The 12,842-nt window shown below is 39.7% G+C and overlaps 1 long non-coding RNA gene across 1 annotated transcript in view; it reads left to right on the forward strand.

The window, feature by feature from the left end:
• The first annotated feature begins 1,435 nt into the window (after window positions 1-1,435).
• Window positions 1,436-12,842, forward strand: part of LOC120886458 (uncharacterized) — a 114,365-nt gene continuing 102,958 nt past the window's right edge. The window contains exon 1 of the long non-coding RNA XR_005729419.2: window positions 1,436-1,634. This is a non-coding gene — a long non-coding RNA (uncharacterized LOC120886458). The remainder of the gene's footprint in view (window positions 1,635-12,842) is intronic.

Here is a 12,842-nt window from a genome sequence, read left to right on the forward strand (position 1 = left end):
GTGCATAATATTTGCCTTTCTGTCCCTACACTGCTCACTCGCAGGTGGCCCATTTGGCCCTTCTCATCACTTGTTCTCATATCTTGGGTTTCCAAGGTTCTTGCTCTGGAACCCGTAGTACTGGATACCCATCTGGCAGGTATCTCAGTGTGGTGTTCACATGCAGAGAGGCCTGGGTCACCTCTGAGGTGAAGGCCCCAAAGGGTATCTCACAGCTATGGGGGAGGGGTGGGCAAGGGCACCACACAGGATCTACTTGTCCTCATGTTCTCCTCAGGGTTCCCTGGATAACATGGACAGGGTTTCTTAGTTGTTTTTCCCTGAACCTGAAGCATGAAGCTCTCTAACCATAGCTTTTGAAGAAGTTAATATAATTATACACATAAATATTCCCCCCAGGGAAAGGGAGTACAAAGTTTTGAAAACTGACATAGGCTATTTTTTTTTTCTTTTTGGTTACTATCACACAAAGGCATGAGGCCTTCTAGCCAGGGCCTTAGAACATGGCCTTTGCTGAATTTCTTTTATGTCTTTGACAGTGCCATTAGGTGCACAGCCTACTCTAGAGCATTTATTCCGAAGACAAAAAGCTACCCTTATACACTCATGAGTGTTCATAAGGACATAGAACATCTACATTGTTGTCTTGACACCAAATAATTCTTTTTTCCCATTTTTGTATTGGTGCATTATAGTTGTACATAATGGTGGGATTTGTTGCTAGTGTTAGTATATACACACAATATAACAATATAATTTGGCCACATCATTCCCCAGTATTTCCTCTTTCCCTTTCCTTTTCCCTCCTTTGGTCCTTTTCCTCTATTCTACTCACCTCCTTTTGATTTTTTAAGAGATCCTGCAAAACTTAATTTTCTTTTTTGTTACTCTCTGAGAGAAAAAAAATATGACCCTTGGCCTTCTGATGTTGGCTTATTTCACTTAATATAATGTATTCAAGTTCCCCCCATTTTCCCACATATGCATAATTTCATTTTTCTTTATGACTGAATAAAACTCTATTGTGTAAATATACCACATTTTGTTTATATGTTTATCCATTGATGGGCACCTAGGCTGGTTCCATAGTTTGGCTATTGTGAATTGTGCTGCTATAAATATGGGTATGCATATATCACTGTAGCATGATGATTGTAATTCTTTAGGTTAAATACTGAGTAGTGGTATATGGGTCATATGGAGGCTTTATTCCTAGTCTTTTTATGAACCTCCATACTGATTTCCATAGTGGTTGTATTAATTTATACAAAAATAATATTCAAGTATTCCTTTTCTGCCACATCCTCTCCAGCATTTATTATTGTTTGTATTCATGATGACTGCTATTCGGACTTCAAACAAATAATTCTTAAGAAAAATAACTATTGAAAGCAATTTCTCTATTTTTTTTCTTTTAGCATTATCAATTGTTTTCTACTATATGATGTAGTAAATAGTACTCAATTATAATGCCAGGTGCCAAAATGTGTTGATCAACAACAATGGATGGATGGATGAATATCTCAGTGACAGCCATGGAACTCTCTAGACCTGAGCCTGTTTACTGATATATCAGCAGTCCTGATGACAACTTTCAAGGCTTAAGGAATGCACTGGGGGATGCTCCTGGTTAGGTAAGAATGACTGACCACAGCACTGACCTATGGAGTCTCCTTCTCTGGGCTGTTCACTCTTTAGCACATTTACATGGATAGTTGCCAGAAGGTTCTAGTGCCCTATAGGGCCAACTAGAAAGAGAATTCAACCCAATACTAGCTATTTAGGCAAAGTAGGTGGTCGTTAACTGTGTGAAAGGTGAAGGAGAGAATTCTGGAAAAGATACTATAAATACCTTGGGAAGAGTTTTTATAAATTTACCTGGCTACAAATTTTGTTGAATTTCCATATTTAAAATAGCTTAAGTTTTTAGTAACTTGTGTTTATAGTAAAAAAAAAATGCCAAAAGTATGGATGAATATAAAGAAGTCCCCCACTGGTGTGATGTCCTAGCTCCACACTTTGAGAAAACACCTCTAATAGTTTCTTGTTTATCCTTTTAAGAGCGTTTAATGCACATGTAACTGGTATATTGAATGGGTGAGACTAAATGAGGGTGAATTCAGAAATGTAGCTTTATTCTTTCTTTTATTTAAGCTTTTTAAACCCACTCTGCCTTTGGGCAGTATTTTGTGCAGATCCTGAAGCTTTTCCAAACCAGTTTAGATTAAAAAACAAAAACAAAAAAGACAGACAACCGCTTCACATGAATTTAAAAGGTCAATTTGTCAAGATCAAAAGTTCTTCCTCACATCTCATTTACAGTTTTACCCCATTCCCAAACTTAGACCTGGCCTTGGTTCAGAAACCTACAATAAGAAAGAGGAGCATGGTATTTGGTTCTTTCCCACTGAATGCCAGTCCATCCAGGACTGGGGGAGGGGGCAAGAGGAGAAGTAAAGGACAAGGTCTTGCTCAATGAGTACCATGTAACCTGATATCTATGCCCTCTGGATGGTGGATATCTAATGCTCTATTTTTCTTGCCTGAGATGGTTTTGTGGGCTTTTTAGAGACTCCCTCTGCTCTATAAGGGACCCGTGCTCTCAGTTCCCTGTGAAGTGTTATTGTGGGAGATCTCTCAGCCAAGCCTCTTCATGACTCTCCCTTGATTATATTTTTGCAATTCCCCAACTCTCACAAAATGTGCCTGTTGGGGTTGTTTTGCCCCAGCAGACGGCACTCTGGGGCGAGGTTTTTCTGGATGGCATGAGAGCGGCTGCCTTCTGGGGTGGTGATAGTATCGCCCATGGAAGAACTCAGCATCTTTGTCCCACAGAAACTTTGAAGGACAGCTTGCTTCCAACACAGCCTTTTTGCTCCATCATAACAGGTCATTCTAGACACCCCTTGGCCTTTAGGTTTTGGGGTAAGAGGCCTGCACCTCATTCTGTGCCGGAGTTCCAAGGAACACAGGTCACCCTCACCTCTCTCACTACACTGTAGCAGGAACAGTGTGGAATAAGTTCTGAGTTTTTCCAGACTTCAGAATTTAGGCTGGGAGTAAGATGCCTTTTCTTTCTAATGAGCCACTCATTCCCTCCAAGGTGTTTTCTCTTTCTTTTCCTCTCTCTTGACATCCCATTCAGCCTGTCTCACAGGGAGGGCAAGCCCAAGGGGGTCTAATGCTAGGAGGCCACAACACTTACCAAGTTCTTCTTTTGTTCTTTTTTTATGAAGGAGGTGGGGGGCTGTGTTGGGGGTGGCAGGGGGATCAGGGTGGGAATTGTATCCTGGGACACTTTTACACTCTACCACATCACCAACCTTTTTTTATTTTAAGATAGGCTCTTGCTAAGTTGCCCACACGGGCCTCAAACTTGCAATCCACCTGCCTCAGCTTCCTGAGCAGCTGGGATTACTGGTGTGCACCATCACAGGTGACCACGCTTTCCTCTTTTTCACTCTCACCAACATCTAATATCCTTTTAAAGATTGAAGGTGGGGGATGAGCTATTGGATATGATCTTTGTTCACCTTTTCACAAATTCTGAATTAGATAATAAGATACTTCTGTTTAGAACATGGGGAAACATGTCACTTATTGTTATTGGTTTTGAAGCAGCCCAGAATGGGGGACAATTGGAAATTACATGTAAGATTGTGAGACAAAGAAGAGTTCATTTAAGCAACACATTCCCTTTCTCTCCTAAATATTATAGATCATTTCCTTAATCTCACTTGGAAGTATCCTATACTTCTATACTTGTATAGAAGTATACTTGGAACTCGTTTTCTTCACTTAGGAATGTGCTCAACCATCCTGTATTGTGGTTGTGTGGGTCCAATATAACTCTTCAACGGCTGACAGTATTGCTCTCTATGCCTACTTCCAAATTTCTGTTATTATGAACAATGCTAAAGTAAAAAATGTACAAACAATGAAAAATGTACAAACAATGCTAAAGAAAAAATGATGTAAAAGACCAACTAACATATGGAAAGACATTCAACCATGTTCGTAACTGACTACAAATTAAAATAATGTAGATGTACTGATTTTTACCCATTGGATTGTGTCTTTGTACATTTTTGGGAGTATATCTGCAGAATAAATTCCTGGAAAGAAAATCACTTCCATTCGTAAGTAAATTTTAATGCATCTTGCCAGTTTGACAACTTTTTATCAGCATGCATTCTGTTAGGATATGGAGTGCCCATTTATCCACACCTACCTCAGTCAGAGAACTTAAGAAGTATTTAAATGTTTGTCAAGCCAACGGATAAAAAAAATCGATTTATCTACATTATTTTAATGTGTATTCAGTTATGAACATAGTTGAATATGTTTCAATATGTTGGTTGGTCTTTTACATCATTTCAAAAAAATTGCCTATTCATATCCTTTGCTTGTTTTGTATTCATGATTTTTATATTGAATTTTAAAAAGCATATCATATGTTAGGGACATTTGCCTTTTTCTGATATATGACATGCAAACATTGCTTCCAGTTCTTTTTTGATACATTGGCTTTACATGCATCTATTTTTTTTAATGTGGCAAATTCATCAGGTTTTGCAGCATTTTGATTTTATGACATCCTTAGAAAGGCTCCAAGATTATAAAAATATTAATCCATTTCCTTCACTGTGTTAATGGCATAATTTAAAAAAAAATGATCATAGAAGAATACATTTTAGGATAAATTGTGAGCTTATTTGCATCTAACAAAGTAAACTTTTATCCTCTTAGGCCTCTCTGATTCCTCTTTCTATTCTTCACATCACTGGACAAAAATATAAGTCCTTCTTTAAGTACAGTTTCCCAGATAGCTAAATGCAAAGGTAAATTAAAAATCATTTGTGTGGGCTGGGGATGTGGCTCAAGCGGTAGCGCGCTTGCCTGGCATGCGTGCGGCCCGGGTTCCATCCTCAGCACCACATACTAACAAAGATGTTGTGTCTGCCGAGAACTAAAAAATAAATATTAAGAAAATTTAAAAAAAAATCATTTGTGTGTGTGTGTGTGTGTGTGTGTGTGTGTGTGTTTTAAATCATGCCTATTGCCCACTTTCCAGGAATCTTAGCCTGAATTTGCTGAGTATTGGTCTCAAGAACCAGTGTGCTTATTTTCACAACACTTACAATGGTCCAGTGATGAAAGAGGCAAGAATATTTGCTCCTCCCCATTTTTATAGCGGATGCCAGAAGAAGGGAAGTAATAGGCTCAAGGTCACAGCAAATGAGGGTGTTGAAATCCAAGATTCTGAGCCATTCAGCCTGTTGCACTAATCACTGGACAACATCACGTACAAAGCATAGGTAGAAAGCATTCTTATTGCATCACTCACTAAATTACATAATCCACAACAAAAACAGCTAGAGGGCAGTGAACAGGGTAAAGCCTAGCCCATTGAAATGTGCGGATGTTTCAGTGAGTTGGAAAAATGGCCTGCTTGTAGAGATCATATATAATAATTGACAACGTGAGTCAGACTTGGGCATCATTCAAGATTAATCTTATCCCCTTAATGAAATTGCTGATTGTTTTGACTTGTTCTCTCTGCCTGTTCCAAGTTGCCTGACAGTGTGTTACAGAGACAGTCTGTTGGTCTGAGGCTCTGTTCTTGAATGCTGAATTAGAGAGTCCATTAAGGAGTTCAGAAGATCTGTTTGGAGAGGCAGGAATCCAGTAAAGCTTCTAATTTTTCCATGATGACTGATGGATTTGGAGCACTCTTAAGGGGTAGCTGTGTAATGCTAAGTGTTTAGCGAGTGCCAGCTTTGTCACCTTACATGAACTCCGTTAACTACCTTTTATTCCAGCTTCATCTTCACAGACTACCAAGGAGTGGTGGGGAGGGGGCTGCTGCCTCCATGACAAAGAGGGTTTCTGACTTTGGAAATAGGGAGAGATGGGAGGGAATGTGGGCAGGCAGCAGAGAGGCACTAAAGAAAACCTGCCTGTGTCTCAATTACCTGGCATTTTCCCTGTGCTGGTTTCATAGGTCATTGGATTTCTTCCAGAAATGTTGTTTTGCAAAGGGTGTGTGGAGTAAAGTAGGCCTGTTAGTGAATAGGATACTCCTTTCCAACAACAGGATATGGGAGAGTTCAGCTCCAGGAAGGTCTCTGTGCCCAAAATGGTGGGGAGAAGTCGGAAATGGTCTCCATCTGACCAGCTGCTATTTTCTCTCAACTCAAGTGGCTCTGGGGATTGGCCCCAGCACCTCATAATACTGGGAGACTGTGTTTCATCTGAGGTGCCTGAAGTTCTTCAGTTAGTCTGTGGTTTATGTGGTCAGCACTGACAGCACGAGCTAAGTTGGACTTACAGGCAGTGATTGTGCTTGTCATAGAAATGGTTCATTTCTTGATGCGCTTTCAAGTGCTCTGTCCTATGAATCCTGTTGGCAAGAAAACCATGCTCCACCCTAGCACTTAGTTAATAAATATGGCTTGAAATCCAGCCAAAAAAGCATATGTTTGCTGTGCTGTTAGATTCCTTCTTGAAAGGGAAAGGCTCTTCTCAATGTGATGCACGAAACATTCTATTAATTAAGAGAACTTGTAATGTGTCCCTGTAGAACAAGAAAAAAAAAATGGAGTCTGCGTTGCTACTCCACTGGTTCCTTTGTTGGACAAAGTTTATCGCTCTTGCTTCTAGCAAAGACATTGCCATTCTGGTCCCTCAGTTGTCTCTCTTATGCTTGTGCTGTGCACACAAAACTATTCATTAATGTCAACAAGACTTATGAGTGCATATCCGGTCGGGTGGAGGCAAGAGGACTAGATCCCAAAGTCAACATCTTCGCAATACATTCCAAGATGAAAATGATCAAAGTCCCATTACTCTTCAGTGACTAACAGAAAACAAAGTAGAGCATTCAGAACACAGGTTAATGATGAAACAGAAGATTTTAATATTTTTTTCTGAATTGTGTTTGTATATGCTCCAGAACCTCAAACATTGCCAAACTCATCCCTAGGTATAGTAGAATAGTGTCATTGGAGCTCACATGGAAATAGAATTTCTAGAAAGTGATTTAAACTTCCAGAAAGCTGACAGGAAAAAGAGCAGCCCAAAGGCAGGAACCAGGTGCTAAAGATTCTGAAATGCACACAAGGAAATATAATCAGAAGAGGAGATCATATGGATAAAGGAGGTAAGGAAGGATCTTCATGCTCTGGAGGAGATGAAGGGATCCTTAGTTTGTTTCTGCCTTTCTGAGTCAGTCTACAAGTTAGACCAGAGAAGGTCCTCAAAGAAGGCCTAGACTCCATTCCAAAACCAGGCGCCTCTCCACCCCATCTTGTTCTGGGGCATAGAATACTCACCTTATCCTTTACAAATTGCACTGTATGTTCGGTATGTACCTGTAGATTTATATCCCACCCTTCTCCACTCTAGGCCTTATGAGACTGACAACTATGAGCCAAATCAACTGGCCTCTGGCTTCTGCTAGTGAAAAGGACTTGGCTAATGGGAAGGACTGGCAAGAAGTCAGAGGAAAGTAGGAAAAAATAGTTTTATCAACTTATTTCTCACTATCCTTCCTGCTAGGCCTCAGGTTATTAGTGACCATGTTCTTCTAGATAAGGCCACTGCTCCTTATTAGGGGCTCTTTTCTACTATGCAGTCCACAACCCCTCTCTTCTTTTGCCCTTCTGGTTTAGGATTCCTGGTGGCTTCCTTTTCTTGCTATCTCATGGATGTTTACATGCATCATTGGCTTTCATTACCCATTATTACTGTCTTTCACATGGTTTGGGTGAACCATCTGTTTTCTGCTAGAATGATAGTTTGTTCACCTATCCATTTTAACAAGGGTTCTTAGAACACGGAGCAAACAGCCAGTTACTGACCTGGATACAACAGTTTTGCTTTGCATTGTTTGGTTTTGATAACTGTTCTACCTTTGGCCTCCACCATGCGTTTGCTCCCAAGCCTTGGTTTCAATGCATCACTTTCTGCTGTGTTCTGCCTCTGCCTTCTGGCCACGTTAGCTGTAAGTAGTAATCTTGGCCTGTCTGCTTAGGTCTATGATCTATTCTTTCTTTGGGTCATTTAAGTAAGAAGAGTCAGATATTATGCTGAGCTCTTCCCAATAAAAATAGATACTGTCTTTGTCCATATTTTGGAAATGAGATAACTGAAGCTCAAAAAAGTTGCTGAAGTTCACAAAGTTGGGAAAACCAGGGATTTGAGTCCTGTTTTGCTCTACACCACTAAGCTATGTACTAACTGATCCTGTGGTTTAGATCTCAGAGCTCACTGACATGGCTGGACATGTTTCCATGCACATTGGTGCTTCTCTTGTGTTTTCTAAACTTGTAGGGCATCTCAACTATTCAAATTTTAGCTACTCAGCTTGCTAAGTGGCTTGTCCTGGCCCATTTTCTGCTCCTTCCAATCTGGAGCCTGGTATTTGTCTTAATTTGTTAGACTACCATAACAGAACACCACTGAGTGGTTGAAACAATAGACTTTATTTCTTAATAGTTCTGGGGACTCAAAGTCCAAAATCAAGATATTTTCAAGATAAATTTCATTCTACAACCCCTTCTCTTGACTGGTATGTAGATACCACCTATCTTGTGTGAACACATGATCTCTAGTTTGTGCACACAAAGAGAGACATCTTTCTAGTATATGTTCTTCTTCTTATAAGGACACCTGTTCTATTTCATTAGGACTCTACCCTTGTGACCTCACTTGACCTTTATTACCTTCTGATGGGCTTTATCTCCAAATTCTGTCACATTGGGGATTAGGGCTTCAACATATGAATATTGGGGGAGCATAGTACATTCTACCACAATCTTTTTTCTTTGGAACGTGAACTTATCATTGATTCTTGATCAATCATGGTAAAAAAAATAAAAATCAGATCCTCCATGTTAGGAAAAATATTTCCTCATTTTCCTTTCTCACACCTATTAGGTCATAATTTTTTCAAGTGCTTAGAAATTAATTTAAAAATTAAAAAGATTGCCAGGATTTGAAGATGTCACTTAAATTCAGTTTAAACTATACACATTGGAGGACTTTGGTAGAATATTTATATAGAAATCATCTTATGTTAACTTCAGGCAGAACAACATCACTTCATTCTCGTGAGATGTGCTCTCTGTTGTATTTAATATTCTATGTTGAACAAATAAACCTCTGAAGTAGCAAGGGTACTTCTACATTATGGGAAGAGTATGGAGAAGAGAATTGCTGGTTAGAAATAAAAAATGATTAGTGTTATTTGATTAAGAGAAAGAAAGAAAGAAAGGAAAGCTGTGATAGTAGAGAGAGAGATGGATGAAATGTTTTGTCCTTTAACAAACATATTTTCTGTGATAGATTATAGGATGTAAAAATTGATCAGGTAAGCAGGTTACTTCCCTTTGGTTAACTTCGATCATGGTTTATGTATGAGGTTTCCCCCAAAAGCTCACATGTGAGACAATGCAAGAATTGTTCAGAGGTGGAATGGTTGGATTCTCAGAGTTGTAACCTAATCAATGGGTTAATCCATTGATATGGATTAACTGGGTGGTATTTATAGGCAGGTGGGAGTGGCTGGAGGAGGTGGATCACCGGGGGCATGCTTCTGGGTTTATATTTTGTTCCCAGTGAGTGCAGCATTCTGTCTTCCATGTTGTCATGTCTTGTTGCCATATACTCAGCTGCTTTCTTCTGCTATTCCCATCAACCATGATGTTCTACCTCATCTTGGAACCAGAGCTTTGGAGTCAGCCATCTATGGACTGAGACCTCTGAAATTATGAGCCAAAATAAACTTTTCCTTCTCTACATTGTTCTTGTCAGGTCTTTTTGGTCACAGTGATTAAAAAGTTGACTAAAACACCTCCACTCCTTTCCATGCCCTTAAGTCCAGTCAATTTCAGCTCAGTTTTACCTCTAGGAAAATTAGATTCATTATCCACAGTGGGGTAGGCTGAAGTTAGCTAGTACCCAAAGTCAGGCTGGTACTTGATAATGAAGAATCTTCAGACTTCAGGTGCCTCAAGTTCTAATCATCTGGCTAATCTGGTAGAAGCATGGGAGCTCTCCAGAAAAGCAATTTATTGCTCTGTTTGGGAAAAGAAAATCTGCATGTTTTTAGACCTATAAAAAACAGTTAAAGGGGCTGGGGATGTGGCTCAAGTGGTAGCGCGCTTGCCTGGCATGAGTGCGGCCCGGGTTCGATCCTCAGCACCACATACAAAGATGTTGTGTCCGCGGAGAACTAAAAGAAAAATAAATAAATAAATAAATATTTTTTTAAAAAGTTAAAGAAAATTATTTAAAGATATATATGTATATATATATATATATATTTGAGTGTGTGTGTGTGTGTGTGTGTAGTGTAGTTATGGAGTGTGTGTTAGTATAGATGTGTCTTTGTGTTTTCAGTATAAACTATAGAAAGGAAATCTAATACACAGTGGTACTGGCTGGTGAGTGGAGAGGCTCTTCACAGCAGGCAGTCCAAACTATTTGTATTTCCCCAAAGTCCTGTATGTATTTTGAACTGAAAGAGTAATAGAGAGAAAGAAAGAAAGAGTAGAGGGCTTCTGGACCATTATAGTCTGGGGCAACTTGTTCCTGGGATGTGGGAGGCAGAAATCCTTGCTGAGCCACACTGGTAAGAGGTTTAGCACTCCATGGTGTGTCTTAGTGCTACTGGTACTCCAAATTCTAGTCTGTTATTACTCTGATCTTTGCAGGAAGCAGAGTTCTCAGTCTTGGACAATCTTCTGTCTTGTAGTTCTGTCAATATCTGATAGTTCTCTATAACCGGCTCAAATCACTCTTGCTCAATCTAAGCCTATTGTCTCTTGTTCTGTCTACAGCAAAGTTCAAAATCAGCTAGTTCATCTAATGATTCTTGTCCTTGAAAACTTTCTCTTCTTTTTACTAGGTACCACTGTCCCTCCTTGAGTTATAAAAAGAAAAAAGAAAACAACAAAGTGGGTGTGGCACTAGATTAAACATCTTCAGACAGTTTCTTACAGCCTCTGGATCTTCTGATTTTTACCTCATGTTCACTTGAATAAAGTGAACACATGCACACATAATCCCAGCATATCATTATTTTTTTTATTCATCAGCAAAAGGGAAAAGTTTTGTGAATTAAAAACTTAAACGCTCAATCTAAGGGGAAATTATGACTTGGCATTACAAATGTAGTGAGCTTCTGAGCAAGCCACCCTACCCTGCAGCCTGCCCTCCCATGTTTAAACTCTAAGATAAGCCTCCTATCTCCTCACAGAGGTACAGAGTACCATAGGTTAGTGACCTCTGAGAAAAGTTCTTTTTATCGCTCTCTCTCTCTTCTTTTTAAATAAATGTAAAAAGAAGAGTTTCAGCTCCTTTTCATTTTTTCTGAGGTACTAGGGATTGAACCCAGGGGTGCTGTACCACTGAATTACATCCCCAGCCCTTTTAATTTTTTAATTTGGAGCCAGGGTTTCACTGAATTGGTGAGGATCTTGCTAGATTGCTGAGGCTGGCCTGAAACTTGTGATTCTCCTGCCATAGCCTCCCCAGTAATTGGGGTTACAGGTGTGGGCCTTCATCCTCAGGGAGTTTCAGCTCTTATTTGTTGGCTTTATACCTTCCTTGTTGAGTCTGTGACATTCCAAAGTTGGTTTCCCTCAGGGAATTTCCTTAACAAGCAAAGAGTTCTCACCTTATTCTTTCAGGGTGGGAAATATTAAAGGCAGCCATATCTTTTCCCAGAATGGCTCACTACTCTTCTCAGGAATGTGCAGCAGATGGGGATTATGAAAATTATGCCTCTTCTAAACTGTGCTCTGTTCAGAAACCATCTCAACTGAGCTGATGTGATTACACAGAGGTGTTGTGAGAATCTATGGGGGAAGATACTCCATTCTTTTGGGATTAAGAAATGTGCTCTCCCCAAACTGAGAGGGTAAAAACCTAACTCCTTCACCCATATCAACCAACCATCATGATAGTCAATTGTAGGGTCAACTTGGCGCGACCATAGTACCCAGAACAATGGTCAAATGTTATTCTGATATTTCTGTGAAGGTATTTTTTTTTTAGATGAGATCAATATTAAAGTCTGTAGATACTGAGTAAAGCAGATTACCCTACATAATGTGAGTATCCCTCATCCAATCAGTTGAAGGCCTTAATAGAAAAAAGTCCCATCTTCTCCAAAGAAGAGGGAATTCTGTCCTCAGACTGCCTTCAGGCTGATCAGAAACATTTCCCAGGGAGGCTGCAGGTTTTGGATTTGCCAATCTCCTCAAACTCCACCATCATGTGAGCCAATTTCTTTCTTTCTTTTTTTTTTTTTTGGAGGGGTTGGGGGTGAAGGAGTACCAGGGATTAAACTCAGGGACACTTGACCACTGAACCACATCCTCAGCCCTATTTTGTATTTTATTTAGAGACAGAGTCTCACCCAGTTACTTAGTGCATCGCTTTTGCTGAGGCTGGCTTTGAACTTGCAATCCTTCTGTCTCAGCCTCCCAAGCTGCTGGGATTACAGGCCTGTGCCACCACTCCTGGCATGAGTCAATTTTTTAAGATGAATTTCTCCCTCCCCACCCCATCTCTATATGAACTATTGGTTCTGTTTCTCTAAAAAACTCTAATAAAGCTGTAAACATGCCTTTAAGCTTTTTTTTTTTTTTTAATATTTGATGGAAGCCTATTTGTGGAAGATAAATATTTGAATTATACCTGTATATGTTGGCAAAGCTCCTCTTTTCAGGCCATGGTTCCCGCTGAGGCTGATATGAAATATGCAGTTATAAGGGAGACCTCAGGTGTAGTAATTTATCTCAACACCTTGGTTTTCTAAAGTCATCGTCTCA

Source organism: Ictidomys tridecemlineatus, chromosome 5, assembly GCF_052094955.1.
Source record: "Ictidomys tridecemlineatus isolate mIctTri1 chromosome 5, mIctTri1.hap1, whole genome shotgun sequence".
NCBI lineage: Eukaryota > Metazoa > Chordata > Mammalia > Rodentia > Sciuridae > Ictidomys > Ictidomys tridecemlineatus.